The sequence below is a fragment of the Narcine bancroftii genome, chromosome 11 (genome assembly GCF_036971445.1).
Source record: "Narcine bancroftii isolate sNarBan1 chromosome 11, sNarBan1.hap1, whole genome shotgun sequence".
In the NCBI taxonomy this organism is placed as follows: Eukaryota; Metazoa; Chordata; class Chondrichthyes; order Torpediniformes; family Narcinidae; genus Narcine; species Narcine bancroftii.
The window spans coordinates 16,282,785-16,304,271 of NC_091479.1; the positions used below are offsets into that span (position 1 = coordinate 16,282,785).

The 21,487-nt window shown below is 51.9% G+C and overlaps 1 protein-coding gene across 5 annotated transcripts in view; it reads left to right on the plus strand.

The window, feature by feature from the left end:
• Positions 1-210: 210 nt before the first annotated feature.
• The window catches only part of LOC138745555 (uncharacterized protein C15orf39 homolog), an 83,211-nt gene continuing 61,934 nt past the window's right edge, over positions 211-21,487 (plus strand). For 3 of the 5 annotated variants that reach the window (XM_069902697.1, XM_069902702.1, XM_069902708.1), the window contains exon 1: positions 211-297. The gene's annotated coding sequence lies outside the window, so the exon portion shown is untranslated. The remainder of the gene's footprint in view (positions 298-21,487) is intronic. The other 2 variants (XM_069902699.1, XM_069902703.1) reach the window with 2 other exon arrangements.

A 21,487-nucleotide genomic window follows, 5' to 3' on the forward strand; every position in this document is an offset into this window, starting at 1 on the left:
CATCGTCGCTCATTGCGGCGCCTTATATCGCCAGCCGCGCCCAGCTCCAGAATGCACCGCGCGCCCCGTCTCCCCTCGACTCACGTGCGGCTCCTCCTTTCGCCCCGCCCCCTGCTCCCCTCGCGCCGTTTCCCACTTCCCCCGCCCTCGCCTCTGCGGCCGCTGCCAATCAACGCCGAGGCACGTGACGTCCGACCTGCGCTCATTCACAAAAAAAAACCCCAGTTGTCCGCGAGCGGAGCGTGGTGGAGGGGTCAGCGCCACCGGACGGATGCGAGCAGCAGCAGCACGTTGGGGGTGAGTCTCTTCCCCCACCCCCACCCCCAGCCCGCGGGAGGAGCCGAGGCCACTGCTGGCAAACTTTGTCCTAACTTTCCCCGAACTTTGTGCCCCTTCCCCGCAGCGGCTCCGATGCAGACAGCCCTCACACCGTATGCATTCCTCCTGTCACTTCAGACACTCCGGGTGATCGACCTCCGGACTTCCCCGCCTTACTATATTAACCCCCACTTTGCTGCATGGACCCCCCTCCCCCTTTGCTGCCTGGACCCCCTCCCCCCTTTGCTGCATGGACCCCCCTCCCCCTTTGCTGCCTGGACCCCCCTCCCCTTTGCTGCCTGGACCCCCCCCCCCCCTTTGCTGCCTGGACCCCCCTCCCCCCTTTGCTGCCTGGACCCCCCTCCCCCCTTTGCTGCCTGGACCCCCCTCCCCCCTTTGCTGCCTGGACCCCCCTCCCCCCTTTGCTGCATGGACCCCCCTCCCCCCTTTGCTGCATGGACCCCCCTCCCCCCTTTGCTGCATGGACCCCCCTCCCCCCTTTGCTGCATGGACCCCCCTCCCCCCTTTGCTGCATGGACCCCCCTCCCCCTTTGCTGCCTGGACCCCCTCCCCCCTTTGCTGCCTGGACCCCCTCCCCCCTTTGCTGCATGGACCCCCCTCCCCCTTTGCTGCCTGGACCCCCCTCCCCTTTGCTGCCTGGACCCCCCCCCCCCCTTTGCTGCCTGGACCCCCCTCCCCCCTTTGCTGCCTGGACCCCCCTCCCCCCTTTGCTGCCTGGACCCCCCTCCCCCCTTTGCTGCCTGGACCCCCCTCCCCCCTTTGCTGCCTGGACCCCCCTCCCCCCTTTGCTGCCTGGACCCCCCTCCCCCCTTTGCTGCCTGGACCCCCCTCCCCCCTTTGCTGCCTGGACCCCCCTCCCCCCTTTGCTGCATGGACCCCCCTCCCCCCTTTGCTGCATGGACCCCCCTCCCCCCTTTGCTGCATGGACCCCCCTCCCCCCTTTGCTGCATGGACCCCCCTCCCCCCTTTGCTGCATGGACCCCCCTCCCCCCTTTGCTGCATGGACCCCCCTCCCCCCTTTGCTGCATGGACCCCCCTCCCCCCTCTGCTGCATGGACCCCCCTCCCCCCTCTGCTGCATGGACCCCCCTCCCCCCTCTGCTGCATGGACCCCCCTCCCCCCTCTGCTGCATGGACCCCCCTCCCCCCTCTGCTGCATGGACCCCCCTCCCCCCTCTGCTGCATGGACCCCCCTCCCCCCTTTGCTGCATGGACCCCCCTCCCCCCTTTGCTGCATGGACCCCCCTCCCCCCTTTGCTGCATGGACCCCTTTCCCCCCTTTGCTGCATGGACCCCCCTCCCCCCTTTGCTGCATGGACCCCCCTCCCCCCTTTGCTGCATGGACCCCCCTCCCCCCTTTGCTGCATGGACCCCCCTCCCCCCTTTGCTGCATGGACCCCCCTCCCCCCTTTGCTGCATGGACCCCCCTCCCCCCTTTGCTGCATGGACCCCCCTCCCCCCTTTGCTGCATGGACCCCCCTTCCCCCTTTGCTGCATGGACCCCCCTCCCCCCTTTGCTGCATGGACCCCCCTCCCCCCTTTGCTGCATGGACCCCCCTCCCCCCTTTGCTGCATGGACCCCCCTCCCCCCTTTGCTGCATGGACCCCCCTCCCCCCTTTGCTGCATGGACCCCCCTCCCCCCTTTGCTGCATGGACCCCCCTCCCCCCTTTGCTGCATGGACCCCCCTCCCCCCTTTGCTGCATGGACCCCCCTCCCCCCTTTGCTGCATGGACCCCCCTCCCCCCTTTGCTGCATGGACCCCCCTCCCCCCTTTGCTGCATGGACCCCCCTCCCCCCTTTGCTGCATGGACCCCCCTCCCCCCTTTGCTGCATGGACCCCCCTCCCCCCTTTGCTGCATGGACCCCCCTCCCCCCTTTGCTGCATGGACCCCCCTTCCCCCTTTGCTGCATGGACCCCCCTCCCCCCTTTGCTGCATGGACCCCCCTCCCCCCTTTGCTGCATGGACCCCCCTCCCCCCTTTGCTGCATGGACCCCCCTCCCCCCTTTGCTGCATGGACCCCCCTCCCCCCTTTGCTGCATGGACCCCCCTCCCCCCTTTGCTGCATGGACCCCCCTCCCCCCTTTGCTGCATGGACCCCCCTCCCCCCTTTGCTGCATGGACCCCCCTCCCCCCTTTGCTGCATGGACCCCCCTCCCCCCTTTGCTGCATGGACCCCCCTCCCCCCTTTGCTGCATGGACCCCCCTCCCCCCTTTGCTGCATGGACCCCCCTCCCCCCTTTGCTGCATGGACCCCCCTCCCCCCTTTGCTGCATGGACCCCCCTCCCCCCTTTGCTGCATGGACCCCCCTCCCCCCTTTGCTGCATGGACCCCCCTCCCCCCTATGCTGCATGGACCCCCCTCCCACCTTTGCTGCATGGACCCCCCTCCCCCCTTTGCTGCATGGACCCCCCTCCCCCCTTTGGTGCATGGACCCCCCTCCCCCCTTTGCTGCATGGACCCCCCTCCCCCCTTTGCTGCATGGACCCCCCTCCCCCCTTTGCTGCATGGACCCCCCTCCCCCCTTTGCTGCATGGACCCCCCTCCCCCCTTTGCTGCATGGACCCCCCTCCCCCCTTTGCTGCATGGACCCCCCTCCCCCCTTTGCTGCATGGACCCCCCTCCCCCCTTTGCTGCATGGACCCCCCTCCCCCCTTTGCTGCATGGACCCCCCTCCCCCCTTTGCTGCATGGACCCCCCTCCCCCCTTTGCTGCATGGACCCCCCTCCCCCCTTTGCTGCATGGACCCCCCTCCCCCCTTTGCTGCATGGACCCCCCTCCCCCCTTTGCTGCATGGACCCCCCTCCCCCCTTTGCTGCATGGACCCCCCTCCCCCCTTTGCTGCATGGACCCCCCTCCCCCCTTTGCTGCATGGACCCCCCTCCCCCCTTTGCTGCATGGACCCCCCTCCCCCCTTTGCTGCATGGACCCCCCTCCCCCCTTTGCTGCATGGACCCCCCTCCCCCCTTTGGCGCCCTGACCCCCTCCCCCACCCTTGCTGCATGCCTTTGCAGATAGTTATCCTGAGCTGTTTATTGGTGTACAAGTCTCGACTCCCAGCATTTGCAAACATTGTCACGCGCAAGATTCTCTCTTAACACCTCCTCTGTTATAATTCCCCCATCCCACCTCTTTTAATAAAAAAAGAGGCCCACCAGACCTTCAGACGGTGCAATCTTGACTGAACAAAAATGTATTGCAGCAGTTTGTATAAAGAGATTTTTCTTCCCAGGCACCATCAAGGCAACTTCCAGCCCGCATCCCTGACCATTCACTTTCTTCTCCCACTGATCTGCTCCACCTGATGAGTTATCCAGCAGATTCCAGCAATCTCTTCTGCCTTCCCCTCGGGGCCCTCTTCTTTCCTCCTCTTCCCCCCCCCCCCCCCCCATATTGCAGAATTCCTCTCTTTCCTGCATTACTACCCTCTCAGACCTGAAACGTGAGCCCCATGCTGCTGAGTTTAAACCCCACCCCAGCACTCTGTTTGCATTTTCATGTAGAGCAGGTTCTCAACCTTTTTCTTTCCACTCTGGCCCACTTTAAATAATCTCCATGCCATAGGTGCTCTGTGATTAGTAAGGGATGGCTTAAGGTGGGATGTGAGTGGGAAGGTTGAGGACCACTGCTCTAGGCCCAATTGTTACTGAGGAAAAATTGTTATTGGCCCATTTCCTTTGGAGTTATGAAACCGTGCACATAACGAGTCAATGAGGTATGTTTAAAACAGGTTTTCAAACTTTTTCTTTCCATTCACATCCCACCTTAAGCCATCCCTTACTAATCACAGAGCACTGATGGCATGGGGATTACTTGATGTGAGTGAGGGAGGAAAAAAAGGTTGAGAACCATTGTAGTGCATTGTTTAAGAGGAATTTGGATGGGAGGGCTATGGACTGGGTGCAGGTCAGTGGAGCGAGGCAGCAAAAAAAGTTCTGCACGGACTAGGATGGGCTGAAGAGGCCTGCTTCTGTGCTGTAGTGTTCTCTGGTTTCTGTCCCCAACCTCAAACACATGAAATTTTCTTTTTGTTGTTGTTGCCTCTTTGCAAAGCTTTTTGCGAAAGCAGCCACGTGTTGAGAAGGCAGTGTCATAGGGCAATATCAAACTTGGCGATTACTGTGTGTAAACAAGGCTGCAGGGGATGGGCGTGTGAAATGATTGTTAAAATAGCAGGAGATGCTGTTAATGGTCTGGTGCATCTGTTAGAAAGTGGCTCAGGTGTGTTTTGTCCCAGGGAATCGCCTGCACGTTACTGGGCATCCAGATCCTTTTGTTACTTTTGTGTTTCACTCTAATTGATTTTTTTTCTCTCTCTCTCTCTCTGCACTGCCCTGACATTTCTTTGTTTGCTTACATCCTCTTGAGAAGAGTTTTGTTTTGCAAGACCAGTGGTAATTCCCCCTCCTGTGTCAAAGGATTGCCGCTGAGATGACGTGGCCAGCCTGTGACCCAAGAGTGCGAATTCCCACCTGCGAGAACGGAGATGTTGGCGTGCAGAAGATCTGCCTGACTGCTCAGAACAGGTCTCCACCAGCGCTCGGACCTGCCCTTCGGTCCCCATTGTTGTGTGTGGGGCGCTTTCACTTCTCGACGCGCATGTTGCACATCACGGCGGCGGTACTGCGCTACACCCATCGCCTCCTTTGCCTTCGGGCGCCGGCTCGGGAATGTCCTCTGCACGATCTGCCTTGATTTGCGCTCTGCCTAAAAGGTAAATTTGCCCTTTTTTTAAAACCCCCATAACGTGAGCGGGGATATCGCGGATTTTGTGCATAAAAAAAAATCCCCTTCATAGGGTCTCAGAATTCAAACAACGGGGGTGGGGGGGGGGGAGGAGGAGGAAGAGGAGGAATCCAGGCCAACAAAAGGTGTTAATTGGATGTGATGTCGAATTTATCATGTCTGCGACCGGGAATGGAGAGATGACGGAGTGGGGGTGGGGTGGGGGGTGTTTAATGAAAGCCAGAGAAGTCAATATTAATGCCAAGTGATTGGAGGATGTCCAGTTGGAATGAGGTTTTTTAAGACCTACAGCATGGTAAAAGGCCATTTCGGCCCATGGGTCTATGCCATCCAATTTACAACCCATTAACCTACACTCTCGGTTCATTTTTGAACGGTGGGAGGACACCAGATATCTGGACAAAACTCATGCAGACACGTGGAGAGCGTACAAACTCCTTATAGACAGCCTGGGATTTGAACTCCCGTCTGTCCTGATCACTGGCGCTGTCAAGGTGTTGCACAAAATGTATCTTCCTTGTTCCTCCAATTTACGGGTGGGGAATTGAAATGGGTGGCCACTGGAAGATCCATGCTATTGCGGCAGACAGAGCCGAGGTGCTTAACAAAGTGATCTCCCAGTTCGAGTCCAGTCTCTCTGATGGAGAGGAGGGGGAGCAGCACCACATCTTTCGACTGGGCATCTTCTAACCAGATGGCATTAATTGTAGGCCCTTTCAAGCTGTCGTTTAAAATGGGGTTAATTGGGCAATTTGCTCGGTTAGCACCCCAGTTACATGGCAGTTAGAAAGGGTCTAACCTGGTTAACCCTGTTGGAAACCAACCAGGTCTCTGACCTACCTCAGAGGTAAACTTACCTAGGTTGCGTCCACAGACCATTTGAAGACGAAAAAGGCCGACCCACTTATTTTGGTAATGTCAGCGCTTGCGTACATGCGTCACTGGGTGGCCAGCATCCGAACAGCCGGCGGTATTTCCGGTGAGTGCGGGGGAGGTGGGGGCGGCAGGATTCCCCCTGAGAGTCGCCGGGTTAGCAATCTAATGGGCCGGTCCCCCTGCAATTTGAAAGGTGCTTCCAGCACCTTTGCCCTGGTAATCACACCCGGGTCGCAGGTCCTGCAGTTTAAAAGGGGCTTAAATCTGGCTTTCGTTAAACCTCCACCCCTTCTTCACCCTACCTCCCACCATCGTCTCTCCATTCCCCATCTCCTCCTTTCACACAGACGTGATAGATTCTACCCTTGTCCCTTATGACTTCCAATTAACACCTTTTGTTGATCTGGATTCCTTCTCTTTCCCCCCCCCCCTCCTTCCCCCCCCCCCCCCCTTGTTGGTTCTGATATCCTGCCTTTTCTGGTTTTTGGAGAAGGGAGCCCAATTAGACCAGTTGAGTTTGTGGCGATCCAACCAACGATGACAATTCTTCAAGAAGAAGCCTCCATTTGCAAACAACAACAGAGACAGTTCAAAGACTGAAAAGCCTTTTGGTTTCTTTTATATACAAAATTTTTCTTTCTTATCTATGTCTAACCATGGATGATGTTTTGCACCGATTATCTCACCCTGGGTTTGTTTTTTCACTGTAGCGTTCTTATCACTGCCCCTTGCGCCATGCTTATCTTCTTGTAACAGGCCTGTTTCATAATGAATCACTCGCCACTATTGTTCCCTGACCTCATCCTGTCTGACCGGATATCTTTTTTTTCTCTGGTTTCTCCCCTGACCTCGTCCTGTTTGATAACTTATTTTCCTGGTCTTTGTAATTACCAGTGTTTCTTCGGTTTTAAAGGCGTAAACTTGGGGTTGAATATGTTTTTCTCTGGAGTTGTGTTTTGAGGTTAGCACCTTTTTGGAGTCAGTAAATTCAACACCTGCTGTAGTCAGCTGATTCTTCTATATAGGTTACTTGCATTAATATTGCTTACTTCATAGGGTGTAATGTTTTGCACAGCAGATTCTATGCACGCTGTAGTTTTTACTTCATTATATTAATTTATAGGCTACATTAATATTTTCACATATTTGAGACCCTTTGGGTCTTGTACTTCTTCATCAGACAGATCGTTCCCCAATTTTCTGCAAGGGTAGCTGTACCATTAACAGGGGCATTTGGATGCACGCGAGTTCGTAATAGCGCCTCGCGTGCCTGACCAGGTGAAGGGCCTTCATTTGGACGCCCTTCATTAATATTATTGATGTGTTCAGAAAATGTTATTTGAGCGATCTTTCTCATTAGTGACTCGCCCATCCTTAAACAATGGTGTGAACGCCTTCATCTCTCTGTTGAGCGCGGAGCTAGTCCATGGATGAAGCTCTGCAAGTTCCTTATTGATGTTGTCCAAAGCTTGGGGTGTTTCGTTCCCTAACAAGGTTAAAGCGCAAATAAAATAGTTTTGATTTTTGGTAGCTGAATCCCCCCCCCCCCCCAAACTCCCCTATATGGACAGTGAACTCAATATCCCATAATCTACAGGAGATCCTAGTGTATTAGGGTTTTTCCCAATCTTCATAGAACTTCCCAGTTGCAGTCCTCATGACCAGAAGCCTCGTAATGGGGGCGTTATTAGGGCAGGGAATAGTAAAGGGTTCCCATGGCAAAGTATGTAGGTAATCGTTTGGTGGCTGTGATATAGGTACCATTTAAAAAGGAAAACATAGCCCTTTTTCGTATGGTAGCAGGTGTCCTTAGCCATACTCTTTTTCCTCAGTGGTTTTGTCTGAAATTTCGTATAGTTTGTTATTCTGAAGTAAAGGGCTCCCATTTTGCCCTATTGTACTTACTGGGTGAGAATCTTCCCTAAAGTTTTGTTTCCTTTCGTTGAGTGGGTACCATTACTTTTGGCCACATACCACTTTCAAGCTGGTAGTTATGTTCAGGCATGTCCACTTTTGGCATTGACAGACAAATTGTCTATCTCTAATGACCCATTCGTGTTGGACGCAATGCCGCATAATTCTTGGTGATTTTTGACCAATGTACACAGGCCTGTCCCGCTCCATTATGGCAGAATAGATAACTGGTGCCTTGATTAGAGTCCTACTGGCAGGTAGAATTATGTGAAGTGCGGGCACTAGTTAACTTGCCATTTTCCCAGTTCGTGACCCAAAATCCCGACTGTGAAATATAAAGTGTTCACAATCACCACTCTGGAGACAAAGTCTTGGAGACAAGTTGGATTTTATTTCAGGTCTGCGGAGCCGGATGTCTCTTAGACACACCGGAGGTCCAGAATCATCACTCTTTTGTACAGTCCCGCACTCAACATCACCACACCTCCCTTTAGTCTCTTTCAATTGGAATTTCAATGCCTTCCCCTTTTCCCTTCCATCCCTGCAGATACCACACGGTCCCTCCCTCATCATACATCGCATGTTATGTTAATTAGGCAGTCTCATCGTTAGGGGTGTCTAAGTTGATATTCATGTCTTCATTAAGCAAGCACAATGGTTACTGTGGGGTACACTAGGTCATCGTGCCAGTCCAAACCTTTATCCTTGAGGCTTCTGATAAGAAAGTGGCCCACTAGTTAGTACTGTCTATTCTCAAGCTCTAATCTACATATTTTGCATTCCATCATCTTTCACAGAATGTGGCTAGTTTAATCCTCTCCAGCCATTTTTCACAATCCATCCCTTTTCTCTTTGCCATGTATTTCTGATTAAACTACATTCGCATAGCTCCTATGGTTTGTTTTTATTTTCCTCAAATTGTGGAAGCTTACGCCTAATTTGTCGCCATTCATCCTTCACGGGCTTCAATACCATTGTCGTACACCCGTGGCAGAGTAAATTAATCTAGTGACGATACATCGTAAAATGGCCATTCCAACAAACAGGCCCACTAGGATTATTAAACCGTATATAGCAAGGTGAATGAACCATTGTCCCCAACCTTTGAGACTCCAGTCTCCCCATGTCCACCCCTCCCAAATGGATTCCTTTCTGTACCTGTTTCCTGCCTCTTGGATCTTTTCCCTATACTCATTAATGTGGGAAGCCAAGTCCGAGATATTAGTTGATGCATCTGGGATATGTGTGCAGCATTCAGAGCCAATTAAAGCACGTCCCCCCCTTTCTCTGCCAAAATGAAATCAAGGGCCATGCGGTTTTGGAGGGCTGTAAGTCGAATGGCCATCATTTCTGTGGCTATGGCCTGGACCTGGGACTGGAGCTCCCCAAGCACCAGGTCTGTTATTTACCAGCTCCTCTAGGGTTGGCTGCTAACCCTTGGATCTCCACCCCAGTCCTCGCGGTCCCGCACGCTGGGAAAAACGTCCACAGAAGGCGATCAGCCTCAGTCACCCGACGTTTGTTCTACGCATGTGAAAGAACTGGTGTAGGCAACTGGTCAAGGACGCGAACATGGGGAATTAAGTATGCAAGGTAGCAACACCTGCTCCAGCCTTTTCCCTGGGTAGCCAAGAGTAAATTAGGCATCCATTTTATGTTATGTGCCATTAACAGGCGGCGGAGTCCGCATTTGGGTGACCGTCCAATTCTGCGTACAATTGGAGACTCCTAGTTGGCGTGGAGCGGACTGATTTATATTACAGAGACAGGTCGTGTTCTTCCGGCCCATCTCAAAGGGAAGCACCACCCCAGACTGGGTAGTGACCGACTTCACTGGCTTCGGCCGCAAGAACCAACCTTTAAAAGCATTCCCCAAAGTCTGAGGTTTGGCCACGATTCCTTCGCAGGGTATAGATATCAAACTGTTCTTGCAGAGAGAGGGGAACCGCTACTAAGGGGACTCCTGACTTCCCATGGTGTGGTATTTTCGCACGTACCCAGCAATCTGGTTCTGGTGTTTAGCAAAGTTAGTACGCAGGGAGATAAAAGAATTTTTGAGTTCAACATGTGAAACTATGATATGTAAGAGTATAATTGGATATAGAAAGCATAAAAGTCTCATTGTTCCAGTTTTTTTTTTTGCAATTATTTCTTTGTCCTTTTACTCTTCCCCTTTCCCCTCTGCTGGTGGGTCCACTGGACCTTTTTCTCTTGAGGCATGCGTCCACCCCATTTCTTCTTGGACTGCTGTCTCTGGTTAATAGTACCAAGTATGGTCCAGTCCACTGGGGCTGGAGTTTCTCTTCCTTCCACAACTTGATCAGGACCCAGTCACAAGCATTCACAGGATGGATGGGGAAATCCAGAGGAGGGTTCTGCACCAGCAGACCCTTAGCTTTTAAATCTGCAAACTAACGAGAGACCGCCAGTAAATAGTTCCTTAAAAACACATCATTACTTTCGACTGTAGGTATACCTTCTACCCGTCCCAAATATGGGAGTCCAAATACCATCTCGTACGGGGATACCCTGATGTCTTATGGTGGGGCTGTCCGAATTCTAAGAAGAGCGATTGGTAGGCACTAGGTCCAGGGTAATTTAGTCTCTTCTCTTAGTTTCGTAATTTGCATCTTTAAAGTCACATTCATTCGCTCCACCCTCCCCGAACTCTGGATGCCATGGTGTATGCAGTTTCCATTCTATCCCTAATGCCTCGTAGACCAAACTGGATCTTAGAAGCAAAGCGAGTTCTCCAATCTGAATCAATGGACTCAGTTATTCCATAATTTTTTCCAAAATTATCTTCATTACTACTGGTTCAGTGGCACTAACGGTGGGGAACACCTTGACCCATCTTGTGAAGTGGTCCACTATTACCAGCAGGAATTTCCATCGCTGGACTTTAGGAAGTTCAGTGAAATCAACTTGTATTCGTTGGAACGGTCGGATCGCCAGAGGCTGTCCTCCCTCCAGGCGTAATTCTCATAGCTTTTCAATTGACCTTTAAGCAGATCACCTAGTGAGCCACTGTCTGCTTCGCTAAGGTATATACTCCTCTGCAAGCATAGATTCATAAAAAGGCATCACCCAGTGTGATCGTGAGTGTAATTCTCCAAGTAGTTGTCTGGTGATCTCCTTATTCAACAGTTGTCTCTCATTGGGGAGCCACCATCTTCCGTCATTTGTCTTCTTCACTCCCATCTTTTCCATTTGCTCCTCGTCAGAGAGGGAAAACATAGGCACCTTCTTCAGCTCTTCTCTGAGGGTCATCAATGTCCTCATGTGGACTGTTCCTGATCGGGCCGCCTGCTGGACCACTTCGTCAGCCATCCGATTTCCTCGGCTTCTGGTGCCCCGGCACATGTACTATAGCAATTCTTTCTGGCTTTAGCAATGCTTCCAGAGTCTTCTCGATTAGTTGTCCGTGGGCTAATTCTTTTCCTCTTGCTGTTATCATCCCCAGCTCCTTCCAGGTCTTCCATAACGTGTGTACCACTCCAAAAGTGTATCTTGAATCCGTTTATATAGTAACCTCTTGCCCCTCCAACATGGCATAATCCACTGTATCTCTTCCCAATCATACAGCTTGACGAGCCGTCTACAAACCACCAGTGTTCCTCGTCGAGGCGCTCCTCCTCGGCGAGGCGCTCCTCCTCGGCGAGGCGCTCCTCCTCGGCGAGGCGCTCCTCCTCGGCGAGGCGCTCCTCCTCGGCGAGGCGCTCCTCCTCGGCGAGGCGCTCCTCCTCGGCGAGGCGCTCCTCCTCGGCGAGGCGCTCCTCCTCGGCGAGGCGCTCCTCCTCGGCGAGGCGCTCCTCCTCGGCGAGGCGCTCCTCCTCGGCGAGGCGCTCCTCCTCGGCGAGGCGCTCCTCCTCGGCGAGGCGCTCCTCCTCGGCGAGGCGCTCCTCCTCGGCGAGGCGCTCCTCCTCGGCGAGGCGCTCCTCCTCGGCGAGGCGCTCCTCCTCGGCGAGGCGCTCCTCCTCGGCGAGGCGCTCCTCCTCGGCGAGGCGCTCCTCCTCGGCGAGGCGCTCCTCCTCGGCGAGGCGCTCCTCCTCGGCGAGGCGCTCCTCCTCGGCGAGGCGCTCCTCCTCGGCGAGGCGCTCCTCCTCGGCGAGGCGCTCCTCCTCGGCGAGGCGCTCCTCCTCGGCGAGGCGCTCCTCCTCGGCGAGGCGCTCCTCCTCGGCGAGGCGCTCCTCCTCGGCGAGGCGCTCCTCCTCGGCGAGGCGCTCCTCCTCGGCGAGGCGCTCCTCCTCGGCGAGGCGCTCCTCCTCGGCGAGGCGCTCCTCCTCGGCGAGGCGCTCCTCCTCGGCGAGGCGCTCCTCCTCGGCGAGGCGCTCCTCCTCGGCGAGGCGCTCCTCCTCGGCGAGGCGCTCCTCCTCGGCGAGGCGCTCCTCCTCGGCGAGGCGCTCCTCCTCGGCGAGGCGCTCCTCCTCGGCGAGGCGCTCCTCCTCGGCGAGGCGCTCCTCCTCGGCGAGGCGCTCCTCCTCGGCGAGGCGCTCCTCCTCGGCGAGGCGCTCCTCCTCGGCGAGGCGCTCCTCCTCGGCGAGGCGCTCCTCCTCGGCGAGGCGCTCCTCCTCGGCGAGGCGCTCCTCCTCGGCGAGGCGCTCCTCCTCGGCGAGGCGCTCCTCCTCGGCGAGGCGCTCCTCCTCGGCGAGGCGCTCCTCCTCGGCGAGGCGCTCCTCCTCGGCGAGGCGCTCCTCCTCGGCGAGGCGCTCCTCCTCGGCGAGGCGCTCCTCCTCGGCGAGGCGCTCCTCCTCGGCGAGGCGCTCCTCCTCGGCGAGGCGCTCCTCCTCGGCGAGGCGCTCCTCCTCGGCGAGGCGCTCCTCCTCCGGGTCGTCTTGACTTTTCATCTGCAGCTCTACCACCTCACTGCAGTCATGTCCTGAGTCCTCCGGTTCCTTATCTTCTTCTGATGAGTATAGGAACTTGGTAGGGTTCAGGCTTTTATCTGTAACAATGGTTAGGTCGTCTTTTTTCTATCAAGGTTGCCTCAGAATTCTCGAGTCCGTCAACCATCCATGGTACTTCTGAGTCATGAGTGTTCTAACTGTGTGGGGAGTGAACACAACCAGACTTCCTCTGAAGGTAAATTTTTGACTTTCTTCAACCAGTATAGCCATGGCCGCGACCGCTTGAATAGATTCTGGCCACTTGGTCTAACATCTTCGAGAGGAATGCCACCGGTTGCCTTTGTCCTCCTCTTTTCAGAGTCTACACTCCCAAGGCTACCCCTTTCTCCGCATTTACGAACAAGTGGAAAGGCTGATTAATAGCGGGCAAAGCCAGGACCAGTGCATCAATCAAATCGTTCTTCAAGTGAGCAAATTTCTGCCATTCCGCAGTGCTCCACTTTTTCTCCTCACAGCTTGTCGTATAAAAATCGGACTTTCTATGCGTATTTATCTATCCACAATCGGCAATGCCCAATTAATCCGAGGAACTTCCTTATCTCCTTCTGATTTTTTTAGGCGTAAGCAGACCGGTGATGCCAGCAATTCGTTCAGGTCCGATCCTCTTCCTTCCCTGGCTAATCAAATGTCCCAGATACGTTACATCTTGTTTCACAAATTGTAACTTGTTCTTGGAAACTCTTAATCCTTTTATCCCTAGGAAGTTTAGTAACTTAATGGTAGACGCAGGAACTTCACCTTTCTCAGCTCCCGATATTAACAGGTCGTCTACATATTGTATTAGCTGTGTCCCTGGGTTGCCTGAGTGCTTTTCCAATACCTGCTCTAAGACTTGTCCAAATAGGTTGGGAGATTCTGTAAACCCTTGGGGGAGGATTGTCCGTCGATACTGCTGTTTTCTTCCCGAGGCCTTCCCACTCGAAGGTAAACAAGTCCCAACTATCCTCATCCAAGGGGCAACTCCAGAAGGTATCCTTCAAATCTACCACACTGAACCACTTGTGATCGGGGGAAATTTGATTCAATATGGTATAAGGGTTTGGGGCAACTGGGTGTCGGGTCTGGACAATCTTGTTTAATTTCCAAAGGTCCTGGACCAAAAGGAAAGTCCCATCCGCTTTCCGTACAGGGAGGACTGGGGTGTTATAGGGGTACATGCAGCTTTCTAGCACTTCATCCCACAACAAATTTTCAATAACTGGCTGGAGGCCCCTTTGTCCCTGCACAGAAATGGGATACTGTCTCACCCGCACTGGACGGAACCCCTCCTTTAGGGTTATTTTGCGTGGGATTATCCGTAATTCCCCCCCCCACCATTCCCTTCTCCAGCCCAGATAGTGTTCTCAAATGTCCTAGATATCTTCTTTCTTCAACGGGTACATTATGCGTCCTACTGGGGCGGTTCCTACTCCCAGTCTAATCTGCAGGTCTCGTCCCATCAAATTCAGCCCAGCTTGGGGAACTAGAATCAGATCCTCGACCGCCTCCCTGTCCTCGTACTTTACACATACTCCCTTGATCAGAGGGGTTTCCACGACTCTCCCTCCTACTCCCGATACTTTAATATTTTCTTTCCCCACCGACATGTCTCGTGGGGCTAGATCTCTCCGCTCCTGAGTCTACCATAAATACTACTACTTCTTGGGGTCCTAATTTCAGGTTTACCGGGGGTTCGTGTTGATATCCGTGACCTCAAAGAGGGGAACCCCGGACACCCCTATTCCTCATCTTCCATAAGATCGAGTCTCTTCCACTTTGGGCATTCTCACTTCAGGTGCCCTTCTTCATTGCAATAGTAACATCTCGGGGGTCCCGTCCTCCAAACTACCCCCTCTTTCTTCCTCTCCTTCTCTCATCATGCCTCTTCCCCCTTCTTGGGGCTGACTGCCTCTCACGTTCCCACTTTTTCTCCACAACTTGCTCCACAGCCTGCATCATCTTTTTCGCCTTTCCCTTCTTTTTCTCGTCGTCTCTCCAGACATTCACCTTCTGTGCCTCTCTCTTAACAACCAATCCCGAGACTTCTCATTCCAATCCTCCGTCTTTTCTTATTTCTTTTTAATACCGGGCCAGGATTTGTCACCAAGTTTGCCCGAAGGAGTTGCTGCCCTGCCTCCGAGTCTGGATTCGCACCGGAATACTGCTGCATGTTTTTCCGTAACCTCTGCAGGAAGGTTGAGGGTACTTCCTCCTTTATTTGACGATTTTCAAAAGCCCGCTCGAAATTTTGACTCTTTGGTACCGATTCTCTATCCGATCGCTCAAATCCGGCATGTTCCTCCTCCTGTTTGTCCCAATTTGGCTGAACAATGGGGAATTTGGCCTCTTTTTTTAAAAAAAAACTTTATTTAAAAGATTTTTGAACAGTATACAATCAAAAAACAAAAAAAAAGCAATTTTTATATAGGGAATTTAGCCTCTGCCACAGCTCCCTGTTGGTCTCCAGGGGGATGCTCTTTTTCCCAAATCCTCATTCCTGCCTGGCGTATCATTTGTCTTTCTTCCACAGTAAACAGGGTTCCCAATATCGACTGCATTTCACCCCAGGTATAGAGGTTGGGTGCCACCAATTGTTCAGCCAAGCCTAAAGGGTCCTCTAAGAGACTTTTCATCTTTCTTGAAATTTCTTACTTTCGGACTGGTGAGCGGAACGATAACAAGTCCCAAAACCCTTTCTCCTATCGGGAGAGGGTTGGCTGGGCTGTTTGTTCCTTTCTTTCTAAGGGGAATGATTTTACATCGTCCTGTAATATCTCCACCTCACCCCTTCTCTTTCGCCCAAATTCTTCATGTCTGTCTGAATTCCCCTGTCCTGCCTCCTCCAGTTCCGGGCCACAGGCCTCTACCACCCCACCGGACTCTCTCACTTGTTGGCGATCACTGGGAGGGACTTCGCCATCAACCTGGCGATTCTCCCCTCCCCTCTGACTGTCATACGGAGGCAGGTAATTCAATGGATCCCAAAGGGGTGTAACTACCTTTTCGTTTTTCGTGGTGACCTTAAACAACTCGGTCACCCGGATCCAACAAGCCGCATAATCTGATTCTTCCTGATCAAAAGGGGGTTCTTGTACTTACAAACATATTTAATTTCTGACATATCCAATCTTCATCGGACCCCTGTTGTGGCCACCAAACTGAGGATCCCAGAATCGGTGTCTATTTGTAATAACAGAACTTTATCATAGTTTTCCCCTTGGTTCATCCCCAACCGCAGTTCCCTAACATCCACCCCAACGGACTAACCGGCGGTATGTCAACTCCGGGACCCCCATTCCAGGGTCCATCAGTCCCGGTACACTGATTACCCATTTTCCTCCCTGTCAGATTGTAAATCCCTGACAGATGACTCTGTCGCCCGAGTAATACTTAATAGTCAATTTTCTCACCCGGGTCCCGTGCACAAGAGTCTCCCGACCGAACTACTCCTCCTGCCAGAGTTCCCCTTGTTCTCCAGAGTCTTCTGACCAGATATCACTCGCTCAAACTGCTGACGGCAAGCAAGGAAATCGGGGACCACTGAAATCAGTGGGGTGCACCTTCTCGTCCTTCGATAGCCAGTCGCCAAGCGGTGGAAGTTGCGATCCCGGATGAGCCTCCAAGTTTGTGAAATACAATGTGTTCACAAGCACTACTCAGGAGAGAGTCTTAGAGAACAAGTTGGATTTTATTTCAGGTCTGCGGAGCCGGATGTCTCTTAGACACACCGGAGGTCCAGAATCATCACTCTTTTGTACAGTCCCGCGCTCAACATCACCACACCTCCCTTTAGTCTCTTTCAATCAGAAATTCAATACCTTACAACTTTCCCCTTTTCCCTTCCATCTCTGCAGATACCACACGGTCCCTCCCTCATCATACATTGCATGTTATGTTAATTAGGCAGTCTCATTGTTAGGGGTGTCTAAGTTAATATTCATGTCTTCATTAAGCAAGCACAATGGTTACTGTGGGGTACCCTAGGTCATCGTGCCAGTCCGAACCAGACTCCTTTATCCTTGAGGCTTCTGATAAGAAAGTGGCCCACTAGTTAGTACTGTCTATTCTCAAGCTCTAATCTACATATTTTGCATTCCATTTCACAGAATGGTGCTAGTTTAATCATCTCCAGCCATTTTTCACAAGTGGGTACCATTACTTTTGGCCAATTACCATTTTCAAGCCAGTAGTTATGTTCAGGAACGTCCACTTTTGGCATTGGCGGACAAATTGTCTATCTCTAATGGCCCACTCGTGTTGGACACAATGCTGCTCCAAACGTGCATAATTCTTGGTGATTTTTGACCAATGTGCACAGGCCCGTCTCGCTCCATTAGGGCAGAACGGATAGCTGGCACCTTGATCAGAGTCCTACTGGCAGGTAGAATTGTGTGAAGTGCAGGCACTAGTTAACTTCCCATTTTCCCAGTTCGTGACCCAAAATCCCAACCGGCGCGTGTGGTCACTCTTGTGGCATGCTGGTCGAACACTGTCGGCACCTGTGGTTGCTCTTGCGGCACGCTGGTCGAATACTGTCCTATTCCTTTCAAATCACTTGCCGCATGCTCCATAATTTAACCTGTCTTTTGCGGGGTAACTGCAAACATCGACTTTACCGACTGGACTAAGGGGTTTACGTACTGTTCGATAACCATACAAAAGATCATGCATTTGATGAAACCAGTTGTGTTGCCAAAGCGCGAGTCTGTGATAGCACTAAACATGCTTGTCCTTAGCAGATGAGCGCTCTTCATCACGTGGGACAAGCAGTAGCACTAGTTTCCAACTCTGTACCAAGCGGCATCAAATCAAATCGTTGTAATTAATTGTCCATGATTTTTCCTCTGGGTTTACAGGTGCCATATTCCCCCCCCCCAGATTTGTTCTCGGAGTCGATATTCAGATCATCTGGAGCTGGTTGTTGGGTTGTCTGATATACTACTGTCCCCAAAAACCTCAGTCAATTTCTCATTCGATAACTCACTAAAGCTTAGTAGCAGCGTATTGACCCAATTCAGTTTTGTACTCCCACAAACCTTGTTAAGCGCACCATTGATTCTTTCTACCATCCCTGGACACAGCCAAATCTTTGCTTTATTCGCAAATGTTTGCAAGACCAACGTTACCACTTGTTGAAAGTGCATTGTCCGAGCTCATTCCCAATAGGGATCACTTCATTAGCCAGGAACCTCATCACTGTTCCTGCTCCCATGTCTATTGACGGTCATGCTTCAACCCATCTGCTAAATTTGTCCGTTATCTCCTCTTACTGGCTTGATTAATCAGTAGATGTCAGAACCCCCCCCCCCCCCCCCCCAGGGTCAGAGCGTGACCAATAAGTGTCGCGATTCCCTTCTGAATATTGAGTTTTTTTTCCACAAATTCCACATTGGGACAGAAAATAGTCTACCGACTTTTGTAAATAAGGGGGAAACCATCCTTTTTTACGTACAACTTCCCTTGCACAATGAGCCAATCCATGTGCTTCAGATATTACTATTATTAGTAAGGGTGTAGGTGGAACAAAAAGATCTTTAGTTCTCCACAGACCATTCTGTTCTTGTTAGGTCCTCTTGCTTCCGCATCACTTGTTCAGTGCAAGTTGCCTTACCTTGTAGCTCTATAAATGTCCTTAAATCTGGGATCCGGATCTAGACTTTGCCTGCGATGCCAGGATGGTGGATTTGCATCCCGAGCCCTGTTCAGTGACCTGATTCCCTTGAGTGAGTAGATAGTTTCCTTTTCTCATGGGCCTTGGTTTTCGATTTGTTTTTATTAGCTGCATGGTGACCGTGTTGGACGGGTTCTCCATTGCTATTTTTAAATCCTCTCTTGTTTCCAAAGTGCTCCAAACAGATGGCAAACCCCATGGGGCATAAGCCGAGTCTGTCTTGATGTCAACTGTTTTGTCCTCGTGCCTTGATCTCTGCCAATTGGGCTGAGGACTTGATTCCATTATTTTCATCTTAAACAGTGCCTGATCGTACCATACTTTCACAAAACCTGATCCTGATAGACTAAAGGCTTTAGATGTAAGTTGGCTCTAAGCTTAGTGAGCGACGTGGCCTCCCTCACGCCATCACCTGGTTCTCCTTCAAACCCAGTGGGGCATAATCTGCTATTATTACTGGTATTGTATTGTGTGATATCAGGGAACGTCAGCGATAGGCAACAATCCTGGCTGGGGTCAGAACTCATTTCCCCCTTTCTAACAGTTTTGCAACATTGTGGTGAGTGTGCAATACCACTGGATAACCCATAGTGATTGAGGATGCCTAAATGTAAAGCTCCTAGTCTATGATTACGAGGCAGGTACCCCCAAAGCCACCTCATCTAACTTGGCACTATAATATGCCCATTCCTGTCTCTTGGGTCAGTACTGCACCCACATAGCCCCCCCCCACCCCCCCAGTCTGTTGGAAACATATAGGCAAAATACTTTTCCATAATTTGGCGGGGGCAGACTCTAATTCTTGGTTAAGAGTATTAAAAGCCACTTCTGCATCTTGACCCCACTGCAAAACTCCTTTCGTGTGACCTGCTTCCTTCATAGACATCCTCAAAGGTGCTACAGCCTCAGCATACTCCCCTGCCCAGTCGATCCAAGCTGCCTAAAAACGTCATCATCTGGCCGACTATCAGTCCTGCTGTTATGGCCGCAATGCGATCTGGAGCAGTGGACTTGCTTCCTTTTGAAATTAACCTTTCCCAAATGCTTGACTTGTGATTGACGGAATTCTCTCTAGGTACCTTGTGCCCGCCCGCCTACGGGCAAGGACCTCAAAAGTGCTAACGTGCTCGGTTCACTCTGCTGCTTGTTCTCTGAGCACAGCAGCAGGTTATCTACGCGCTGTCCAATTGTAGTCCATCGAGATCTGCCTTCCGAACCTGATTAAAGACGTGTGGTGAACGTTTCAACCCATGGGGCATTCTGGTATAAGTATTGGGTAAGCAAAGGCAAATAGACACTGGCACTGTTCAGCCAGCGGGACACTGAAAAAGGCTGAACAGAGATCAATGACTGAGATGCAAGCTGCTTCGGGTAGGAGGTTGGTCAGTAAGGTATGTGGATTTGGAACAACTGCTGGCCAGTCTTCAACTACCTTGGGTTACTGCTCTTAAAATCGTGCACTAGTCTCCGTTTTAACTTGTCTGCTGGAAGCGGGGCGGGGTTTGCAAGGGCTTCTGATCTCCCTTGTGCGAGTCCATAAATGGCCGGACCTATTCCTCCTCCTGCCTCTGGTCTCGGAGGATAGGTGGGGGGGGGGGGTGCGTCTCCACCCACGTCTGTGTCATACCGTGACCACAGTTGGGCGGGCGAGCCACTTAATTCTTCGTCCTCACTTCCAATTAGATTGGGGTGTCACCACGGGAAACATGTTTTCCATGTTCATTATCTCTACTTCCTTGGGGACCCCAGTCAGTCATGGATATGAATGTTTGAATCCTTGAGGAATCTTCCACATACGGCGCGCTAATACTTGTCAGGATTGGCACCCAGTTTTGGACTTCACTAGCCTGTTTAACTATGAGTCCTAGATCTTTAGACTTGCAGTCTCTGTTTACTAATAGTGTTACATGGGGCACGGCTCCAGGCCCACAGAGCCATTTTTCCATTCAAATTAGTATGGCTGTTCCCGGTTTTCCAATAAATATTGCCTTTCCAGTTAGGCTGTGTCTTGCTCCTCTCCCTGTATGCCACTACTTGAGCGGCCTTCTCTTGGTATGGTTGAAAAAATAATTGTACAATGCAATTTAGACCTTGGAGCCTGGGCCTCGGGCAGTAGGGCCTGTAATCCTTCTTCCCACTGGTCAGATGTCATCTTCAATATCTCCTGTCCAATATACTGTAGCACAGTCTGGTTCTGGGATGATATCACTTTTGACATCTCCTACCCAACGTCCTGTACCCCAATCTGGCTTTACCATTAATTAGGTACTAATTTAGTCCTCTCAGGGTGCATTTCCCTAGTTTTAACATGCCATCAGGTTTATTGGTGTTTCTTTAGATATGAAAATTGGCAATATTACCTCGCTGTCACCCAGTTTTAGGCTGATTGGGGCTGTAACTAGTTGTGTTTTTCCCGAGAACCCCACAGTCCGACATGGGATGGTGGGGGACATATTGTGGATGGACACGGGTATGTGGAGCTCCATCATTGGTGTTGGTCATCCCCCTACCATAACCTGCACCATTGGTTCATCCTCCAGACCCCTGGTTATTAGGGTGAGCCGTCCTTTCCCACAGGGGTTCTCCGGGCACCCCTTGTACTGCCCATCCAGGTCCATTGGTCCACCAGTGGATGGCTGTCCCTCCCACCTTGGCTGGGCCTGCCAACTCTGTTGTTCTGGGGCTAGTCTGACAATCTTCTCAGATTTATCCGTCGATCCATCCATGTCTTCACGTAGACCCGTGTCAAACGTGCCTTCTTTTGCCCATTTTGTTAATATTTTTTTTTGGTTCTTTTCTCTGATGCCTTGTTTATGCTTTCTTTGGCTTTCAGCAACTTTTTTTAACACTATATTTCAACCACAGTCTTTTTTTCCTCAGTCATTTTATCGTCAAAGAACAAGTCACAATTTGTTTCCTTAATCCAAACCAGTCCGTCTGCCTTTGAGTGTAATCTCTATTCTACGAGTCGTATCTCTTATTCTTACAGCTGTCTCATAACTATTAATTTTCCTTTTACCTTATTCTCTTTATTACCCAAATTGTGCAGTATTT